The sequence below is a fragment of the Apis mellifera genome, linkage group LG1 (genome assembly GCF_003254395.2).
Source record: "Apis mellifera strain DH4 linkage group LG1, Amel_HAv3.1, whole genome shotgun sequence".
NCBI classification, from domain to species: domain Eukaryota; kingdom Metazoa; phylum Arthropoda; class Insecta; order Hymenoptera; family Apidae; genus Apis; species Apis mellifera.
The window spans coordinates 27429239-27439160 of record NC_037638.1 but is presented as its reverse complement, the minus strand read 5'-3'; positions in this window follow the sequence as shown (position 1 = coordinate 27439160).

Genomic DNA, 9922 nt, shown 5'->3' with positions numbered 1-9922 from the left:
ATGTGTATATATGTGTATATATGTATATGTATATACATACACACACACATGTATATATATATATATATATATATATATATATATATATATATATATATATATACGATATTTGCAAGTGCTATTCGAATACGATGATGGTTCGTTGATTATATATTTTGTAAGTAAAATATAATACGAATCTTTAATTATTGAATCCTTTTAATTTCTCTTAATCGATCGACTGATAAAAAAAATCTTCGTTATTTTAACTATACATTTACTTTTTTGCTTGTCGATAATTGCTACCGAGCAGGTAAAAAGATTATAATATATTCAGGTATAGTATATATATATATATATATATATATATTCAATTTGATATTTATTTTATCGATAGATAATGCGTTTATCTATGTATGTACAACTCTCTTATTTCAAGTATATTTACTTGAAGATTCTTTTCGTACAGTTTTTTTTATTTATGTAAATACTGTGCTGTAAACATTTATTTTCATTCTATATTTAATTGTAATTTCTTCGCAAGTCATTCCATGTATTATTGCCATTTTTTCTTTTTTTTTTTTTTTCTCTCTCTCCGTCTCTCCAACGTTTTTTCGTTCTGATCGATAACGATAGCGTTGAGAAGTTTTTTTTTTTTTTTTTTTTTTTTTTTTTTTAATTTGAAACGAGATTAATTTCGAGATCGATGTAAAAGTTACGAAGCGATTATTCCTTTCGTTGTTTGATTTAAAAAAAGAAATTTCGAGAGAAGAATTTCTTTCGAAGAGAAAGACACTCAAAGATCGATTCTTCCATCCAAAGTTTGAAAATGATCGTTTGTGCGATAATCAAGTATCGAAGGTAAATAACGCGAAATACATCGAAATCGGAACATTTTTCTTTCTTTTTTTTTTTTTTTTTTTTTTTTTTTGCAGATCTTGTTAAAGCGATAAAAAAAAAGTGCGATCGAGTAAAACTTTATTTTCCATTTTGCGAAAATTTTGTATTCAGTATTCTAATTTTAATCCCCAGCTCTCTAACGTGATTGCTTTAAACAAAATGAACAGCGATTCGATGAACGTTTATTCGTTTTTTTAAGAACGAAAGAACCGTATGATATACATAGTTTCGATCGATATTCGTTCGATCGAATAAATGTTACAACAGGGATTATTATCTCTTCTGATATCTTTTCATAAAAATTACGTTACAAATTACGTTACGTCGGTGTAAATAATATATAATACGTATAATTATATATAACGTTGATTAGTTTTGCATACTTGTAGGTGATCGTTTGAAAAGAAGAAAAAAAAAAAATTTTAATGCTCTTTCGTACATTTTAGAGATTTAAGATTCGCAATGATATCGATATTGATCGACGCTACTACATGTATGTGTGTATTTAGCTTTCGATTTCGAAAAAAAAAAAAAAAAATTATAAAACGAGCTTAAAAAAGAGTTTAAAAAACCTAAGTTCGGCCAACTTTTATAACTTGGAAAAAAATCTCGATGTTACCAGAAATATATTTAATTAAGCGCTTATTATCGACCAATTTCCGTTTAACGTTTAATTTAATTCTTTTCGAATCAGATCGTTCAATAACTGTTATCAAAGGGTAAGATAATTTTTTTATATTTTTTATTTATGAAAATCGATCGTTTTCGAAAGATATTGCGTAATATTTTTATTATGTAACGTTCGTACGAAATATTTCATTTTTTTCTTGTATACGTTTGCTGTACGATTTTAATCAAAACTTAAAAAGTATAAGTACGTATAAATAAATGAATTGCTATCAACGAAAAGGAAAGGGTAAAGATGAAAGGCTTATTACAACCTGGCATTCGTTTCCGTAAAAAAGAAAAAAAAGAAAAGGAAAAAAAAAAGATTGGATCGCAAGCATCGTAAAATGTACAAATTTTCTACAAATATTCGTTACGTCGAATATAAAAAATCATCGAGACTCGTAGTAAAATATTGCTACAGCCTATGATTTTAGAAACGTATATATATATATATATAATTCGTTAAACGAGATAGATCTATACATACATATATATATACGTGTATAAAATTAGCTTGGATAATCTAAAAGTTTGTCTCTAAGCGATCGATCTGCGCTACATGGCAATTCGCGTAAAATAGTTCCTAACTTTTTCATCGCGTGTCTAAATTATTTTTTTATAGAAAATCTTTGTAGAAACGGACACCAACTTCTCGCCGAGCGCGATCGAGGATTATTGCTCGCTCGAACCTTACTCGAAAACAATAATTCGAATTAGCCGTAAATTGTCGTCTACTACGTACGTTCTCATCTTACATAACATACGTGTCGCTACATCCATATACTTTGTACACTCCTTTCTCTCCTATTTATTCGTTCTCGAACCACGTTCATCTCGAATTCTCAATCTAGTCAATTTAGCAACCGGTTAACGAAAACTCCGATTAGAACGAAAAATTAAGACAAGATTTTGGAAGTATCGGTGGTGGTGGGATCGGCCCTCGTTCAACTCGTTGAGGATCGAATAATTTCTCTAAACCCGAGAATGATCGGTAAAATAAATAATCGTTTTCGATCGTAAAAATTCTTAATTCTTAAAAGAGAATTTGACTCGAGATTTTTTTTATTTAAAAACGAAAGGTTGGACGTTTTATGTAGGTAGGTATTGCACGTGGTCGAAGGTAGAGAGAGGGGAGAGGAGGTGGACGCGACTCGTCTCGTTCCGAGATATTAAAGTGATTCAATATTCGGGTTCGGTCATGGGTCACGCGTGTAGGAGGGACACTGTCTTTTATGCGGCTGTCCATATATCACCAAACTGCCGTTGGCGTGCGTGGAATAATTTCACGAGGAATTGCACGCGTCATACGCGAGTAACGCCCTCGCCCTCGCTTCGCCTTCGGCGGCCTTCGATGCGTGACTCGATGCGACCTATGAATCGACTATTGCGTACATCTTCCTATCACCTGTTCTACGTTTAAATCGTCCAATCGTTTCACCTTTTTGTCTTTTTTTTTTGTAAAATTTATCCTCTCTAAAATATCCCGAACAACGGAATGGATCCTCCCTGTTTAACAGCCTGTTTCAGAAATGGGTGGCTACCGATACTTTGTTAACTATGAATCCTACTCTCTCCCAAGAAAACGAGGAAAAATCTTTTGAAAACGTACGTCTGCGAATTCTTTCCTACTTTCTTTCATCCAATCGTGTAGTAGAATCGAATGCGAACATGGAAATGCTCTAGATTTTGAACAAAATGTGAATGGTAACAATTCGATCGAGATTAAATTGTTCTCGCTATTCTTGTTGAGATGAAAATTTTTAGACAATGGTGATCGTGATGCATATTCATCGATATTTTTTTAACGTTAAGTTGTAAATAAAGAAGGAAATATAAGAAATCTATATATATGTACGTTCGTAATAAAAGTAAGAGAATTTTTCTAATCGCATATATATAAAATACAAGTAACGAAATATCAAACCTATGTATATATATATGTGTATATACATATGATATATGTATATATATATACATATGATCTTCCTAAATACTTTAGACTTATACAATTGTAATTGAAAGATATTGTATAAATGTTAAAATAAATATTTTTTTATAATACCTAAGTAACAAACGTATAGCGGTTAAGAAAGTGTATAATAGCGTAGATTGCTTCTTTTTGTTAACGCGAGATATAGTTAGAGAAGAATATAATGTTTTTTATATCGAAAACATTCCAAAATGTACTAATTCACTTGTGTTATTTTTTTAGTATTACGGTTAAAACAAAGAAAAATATATATTAACACAAAGATTACACGATTCTTATACATATATATATATACATACACCAAAGACGAATGTTATTAAATAAAGATGGAAAGTTTAAAAAAAAAAAACATTGCACCAAGTGTTATTCACACGTATAAGGTAGACTTTCACACGGAATATATCGCATGTACATTACGCTATTATATAAGTAAATAATTATACGAGAAATATATATATATTTAAGATTAAACTTACTCTTAAACTTTCTTCTTCCTACATCTTTTACCGTGTATCTATATTTATCGATGATGTATTCTACGGCAAATCTACAACTGTATATTTTCCAGGAGATGATAAATTTCAATGCTGTGCATCGAACGATGCGAGTAAGGAAGAAAAGAAAATTTGGAATCTGAAGGTAATATCGATGAGATGGATTGGGCTTGAAACAAGGGAATCGAGAGAGAAAGAGAACGATGAGAATAGAGAAGGACGATGACGGAAAGCGATCGATCGAGTTTCCGCCGATTTCGCGAAGGTACGAATCCGATTTTTCCAAAGTACACGACGAGAAAGTATAGTGGAAAGATTTTAGTAAACCGGATTTCGGTGCGGAAGTAAATATTATCGTTGGATTCGTATCGATATGCGCCTCGCTGTGAAACTGGATCGCGCGTATATATAATTTTTGGGAGAAGGGAGGCAATGATGGAAAAGGAAAGAGGGGAGAGAGGAACTGTGTCGACGAGCAACGTAACAGGAACGCGAAAACTCCCCCTCTCCCTCTCCCTCCTCGAGAAAGGAAAGATCGTTGCCCTTCTCGCGATACACACGGGGAGGACGGATCCGTGGCCCAGGAGAGGAACGACCACGGGGAGAAATAATAGTCCGCTCGAGCCCTCGTTCGAGACAGTTGTTTCCCTCTCGCTCGCCATCTCTATCTCGGCTAGACTCGGTTAGATTTATCGACATATTTTCTCAGTCTTTTCACAGACTTTATTTTTCTACAACGACATCCACCGCGCTCGTCCTCCACTCCCTTCTTCCCTCTCCCCTTCCTTTCCATTATCTCACGAGTCCGCCTTGTTTCGGTTTTACCGGACTTTGCGCGATCTGATCATTACGAGGACCGTAAGAGAGAATCCTTTCGTCGTTTCAAAAAAAAAAAAGGAAAAAAGGATAAGAATAGTTGTACATGTAGGGTAATCTCGTGATATAAATTTTTATTAATCACGTTTGGAAGAGTATTTTAATTTGTTGTTGTTCCATTCTTTTTAGAAAAGCGTTATTTTTTTTTCTAAAAAGGATACGACGAAAGTCGAAGGAGCGTGGAAAGGTTTAAAAATTGGACTTGCAAACTCGGATTTTCGAACTTTTGTTTATAAAAATGGTGGAGCTCTGGGTACTTACCCGGTGAAAGAGGAAATCATCTCGTCTAACCGTCGCGCGATCGTCTAAAACGGTATTGCGAATGTGGGCTGTGCGCGGGGGTTCAAAGTTTTCGAATAATTCGTAAAAAGTCACGTAGCGACAAACAAGTCCATAAAGAGCCGACTTCCTCTTTCTCTCTTTCTCTTTATCTTCCTTCCTTCCTTCCTTCCTTCCTTCTCTTCCTCCTTTCTTTCATTCTCCTTCAATTTCGCTACCCACCCATGTTTAACGAAAGCTTTGCATTCGAGACGCATATACCCGCGGTATAATTCGAATCCACGAGTTCCGTGGACAGACAATCGAATATTTTGCGACACTTGTAACTTTTAAATCCGTCTACCATCCATTTCACTACCACCAACTTGAACGATGTATACGGGAATGACACACTTTCGCCTCTAGTTTTATCCCCTTCGCATTCGCTTTGCGCAAAGATTTATTAATCCAACAAAGATTGCCGCTCGCTTGAAAAAAACGTGGAATCGTAAATGGAATAATAAAATTGGCGGGAGGAAGGGATTGGAAGAGCGAGAAGTTGGAGCAGTTGGAACGTCGTAATTCTACGCGAAAGGGTTCCCTCGCACAAATTGCCAATTAGTTTCGATTAATTCTCGAAAAATGGAGAGAGAGAGAGATGCAGGCGCGTGGTCTGCGGTAGGTAGGAGCCCTCCGTCCAATAATAGGAGGCCAAGGGTTTACCACACATCGGGCCTAGCTCCGATAGATCCATTCCATTTTTCTTTTTTTCGTCCTTCCTTCCTCGTCCACCTATTCGTTCGTATCCCGCTTCGATTATACATGCCGACGTTTCGTCGTTCGACACCGATTTTCGATCGCGCTATACGTACGCGACATACGTATGCACGCGTTCAATGGCGCGGCCTACTTAGCTTAGTTCGCCCGTTGATTAACGTCCAGTGATTAATAGACGCTCCCTCCGTGTTCGTAAGCAACCCCGACAGCGGCCTGCTTCCAAGATCTAATCGCGCGATATTTATTGCCTTACGCATCGCCCTCCTCGGGACCCTCGCCACGCCGATTTTGCCAATTCCCCTCATCCTCCCCCCTCTCTTTTCTTCTTCGCTCTCGTTTATTTTGCCTCGTCGTTCCAACCTTGTGCTGCCCATCTCCTCCCGCGCTTCTTCCCCTCCTTCTACTGCCGTGCTTTTTCTTGCTTTTTACTCGATTAAGAGATTCGTGTATTCGTTATCGCTTCAAAAAAGAAATAAAAATGAAGGCGAAACAATGAAGCAAGATTTAAAAACACTCGTCGATCAATTATTGGATGTCGATCGAAAATGTGTAGGAGGATATGGCGAGAGACGATAAATGTCACGCGAGTATACAGTTTTTGAACTGTAATCCAACTACGTCACGGACGCATCGATCGTGGAAATTTTTAACGGGGAAAAACATTTGGCCAGAAATAATCTTGGTGTTTGGAATCGCGCGACGATTCGAGGAAAAGTTGATTAATATCGCGTGCGTCATACTGGATGAGATCCATTTGCTTGTCATAGCCGTCGTATAACCGAAATCTTGAAATATCGGATTTTCGAAAGAACTCGATTGCCATTCCGGGAAACGCGTTTGTTTTGCATCTTCCCATCTATTTCGTTCGATCGAAATTATTCTTCGTTCATCCTCCTTTTCTTCTCTCTCGAGAGATTCTTCTTCCTCTTTTTTTTTTCTTCCTTTCTTTCTTCCTTTTTTTTTTTTTTCTTTTCGCGACAATCGAATTCACTCGAAAAGCAGAGTAGCCGTCTGTTCTTTTCGGAAAATCCACGATGATACGACATTGCCTTTCGTCGCGAGACATATCGTCTCGCGTTTACTCTCCTCTTACGTGTTGCGTCAGCGTTACGTTGGCGCCGCATTCGTCTATCCAGACTTTAAGCCGTGTTTACAATTCCAACTCCGATGGCCCGCGATTACCTTCGTTCCGGATCCACGACCCTCTTATCCGATTTATCCATTCGAGAGTAAAAAATACAGGACTCCTAAAATGGCGTCAGTTCAAACTTTTTTATTCTCGTCGCTTCGAATTTCTTATCTTCTCTCTCTCTCTCTCTCTCTCTCTCTCTCTCTCTCTCTCTCTCTCTCTTTTCTTTCCTCTAATTACTTTTATTTACCAGATATTTCTTTCTTCGCTATTCTTCTTCTTCTTCTAATCTTTCCTTTTTTTTTTTAATTCGTAAGTGAAACTGTCAAGCAAATAAGCAAATTAATTTTAGATAAGGATTCGTATGAACGAATAAATCTGTCCATTTAGAGAATAAAGATCGATAGATAACAATTTATCCATTTTGATGCACGAATTGAAAAGTTGAAAACAAAGAAACGTACAAGCAATTTTAATAAATTGTTAGGTTTTGGGGATAGAATTTAAATTAATTAAATTAAATATTTCCCAATTATTTATTCACCGCTTATTCATCCACGTTGTCTCCTGGAATGGACGTCTCTCCTCTCGATCTTACCTTGACTTTCCCCCGTGTGTACAGTGTACGTGTATAGAAATGGACACGTGGGATCGAAGTCCGGAGGCTGGAAAGGAGCATCGGCGGATAGAGTCGTTAAACGTCATTTCGCGTTACTTTATTTATATACGCGGCTCGAACAATGAGTCGATAATTAAAGCGGTGTGTAATTAGCGATTAGCGTGCGTCGTTAACACTGCAAACAGGCAGCTGTACAACAGGCAAAGTCATATGGAGCTCTAGCTCGCAGGTGGCTTTAATACACGCGTGGCTTTTCGAGAGAAATGCCATCGTTGAATAATTCACCGACTACTAGAGTAGCCGCGATATTCTCCGCCAAATTGACACGCTCCTCGATTTATCCGAATTTCTAATAAAATTTCGGAGAAACAGAGTCACTTTTTCTTTTCCTTCGTGCCAAGATCGCGTCTTTCGAGGAAGGTGGAATCGATGAAGATTCCAACAGCGCGTATTTTTTTATTTTTAAGAAACGAATTAAACTTTGAAATCGCGTAATATTTTATTTTATCGACGCAGTTGGAATCGAGAGCAGAAATCGTTCGAGACTCTCCTCTTCCTCCTGCCTCCTACGACGATCGTTGAATATTCTTATTATCTCCCCAGTTCTTTTTGATCGATACGAATTGATATCGATAACGGGAAGATGTTATCCTGCGGGTAAGTTTGGATAAATGCAGATGGTGTTGCATTACACCAGAGCCGTGATGCATAGTCGGCGATGCTATCGATGGACGCGAAATGGAACTCGCGAAATGAATGGAAGGGAGTGGAATGTTTATTGTATTCGATCGATGATACTACTCTGGGCGAATAATAAGATGTCTCTAGAGACTCTTGATAAAATTCTTCAACAATCGCAATTATCTACTTCATCCTTGCGATTCGACGATAAAGAAATTAAGAAAAATTTAAAAAGATATATTTTTTACAAACACGTGGAAATTTATCAAAATAAATACATGGATGGATAATTGTTATAAGCTTGAACGAGATGTTTCGTGTTTCGAATTTTATATAATAATAATTGAAACGCCAAGGATTATCGTGAAACGTTTTAACATTTTCATTTTCTGTAAGAAATGTTTACGAATAATCATTGAAAAGTTTCATCTTTTAATAAATTCGATTATTTTTGTCGAGTGAACGCAGTTAGTAGTACAACTATCGTAACAATTCGTACGAAAGACGCTTGGTGACTATGTGACAGACTCGTGCTACTGATAGATCGAAACTATGGCTTTGATAAATATATATTAAAAAATTAAAAACTATTTTTAATACGTAATACATGTACATGGTTTATAATAAATGGATTGTAACGTGCATACTGTGTATCGTAAAAAATTTTTGTTTCTGAAATATCAGAGAAATTTTGCACACTTCCTTTTAAGTTATATTCCCCTAATACAAAATTATTAAAAAATTGTGAAAAAATTTACCTGCCACTTTTTTTCTCGATAAAAAAATTATAAAATTGATCGAGCCGAGTACTCGAAAAATTCAAATTTTGAAAATTGAAAAGAATTTTCATATGCCACTTTTTCTCCAATTATATTCTACTAATTACAATATCGAAATTTTTAAACATTTTTGTTCGAATTTACAATTTTGTAACGGAGAATGGAAAATATGCGAAATTTTTCAAATTCTCGAATATAAATACAGAATAATTTTTAACAGATTTTTATATACGTATAAAACGATAAAAATGTATATATACAAATATATATAATAGAATACAGAAATAGAAACGTACGAAATAACGTATGAAAATATATATTTAAAATATATATACAGAAACATAAACTAGTCCATTTTATCTATTAATTAAAAAAAAAATGATTCTCGGAACATTTGAGATCAGTGCCATCTCGCGTTTGAATAATGGAAACTCCGACTCGTTACTAGCAATACAGAATACGCAAGGAGGTATTCGTGACGTCACAGATAAAGAGAGCAACATTGCGCAAGAAGGACAGAGAAAACGTGCCACTAACTCTGATTATGCGGCTCCTAATCTCTCCCACCACCTCGATCACGTTATACAGAAAAATTCATTAATTACTAATTTTTGACCGATAATTTTTACATTTTTTAAGTTTGCATCCTAAAGCTAATGTTTCAAACAACTTTCTTGTGTAAATTTTAACGCGAAATTCTTTTTCTGATTATTTGTCGACGATTAATACGTTGGATCGACGCCATTGATACGCGATCTCCGTTTACATTAA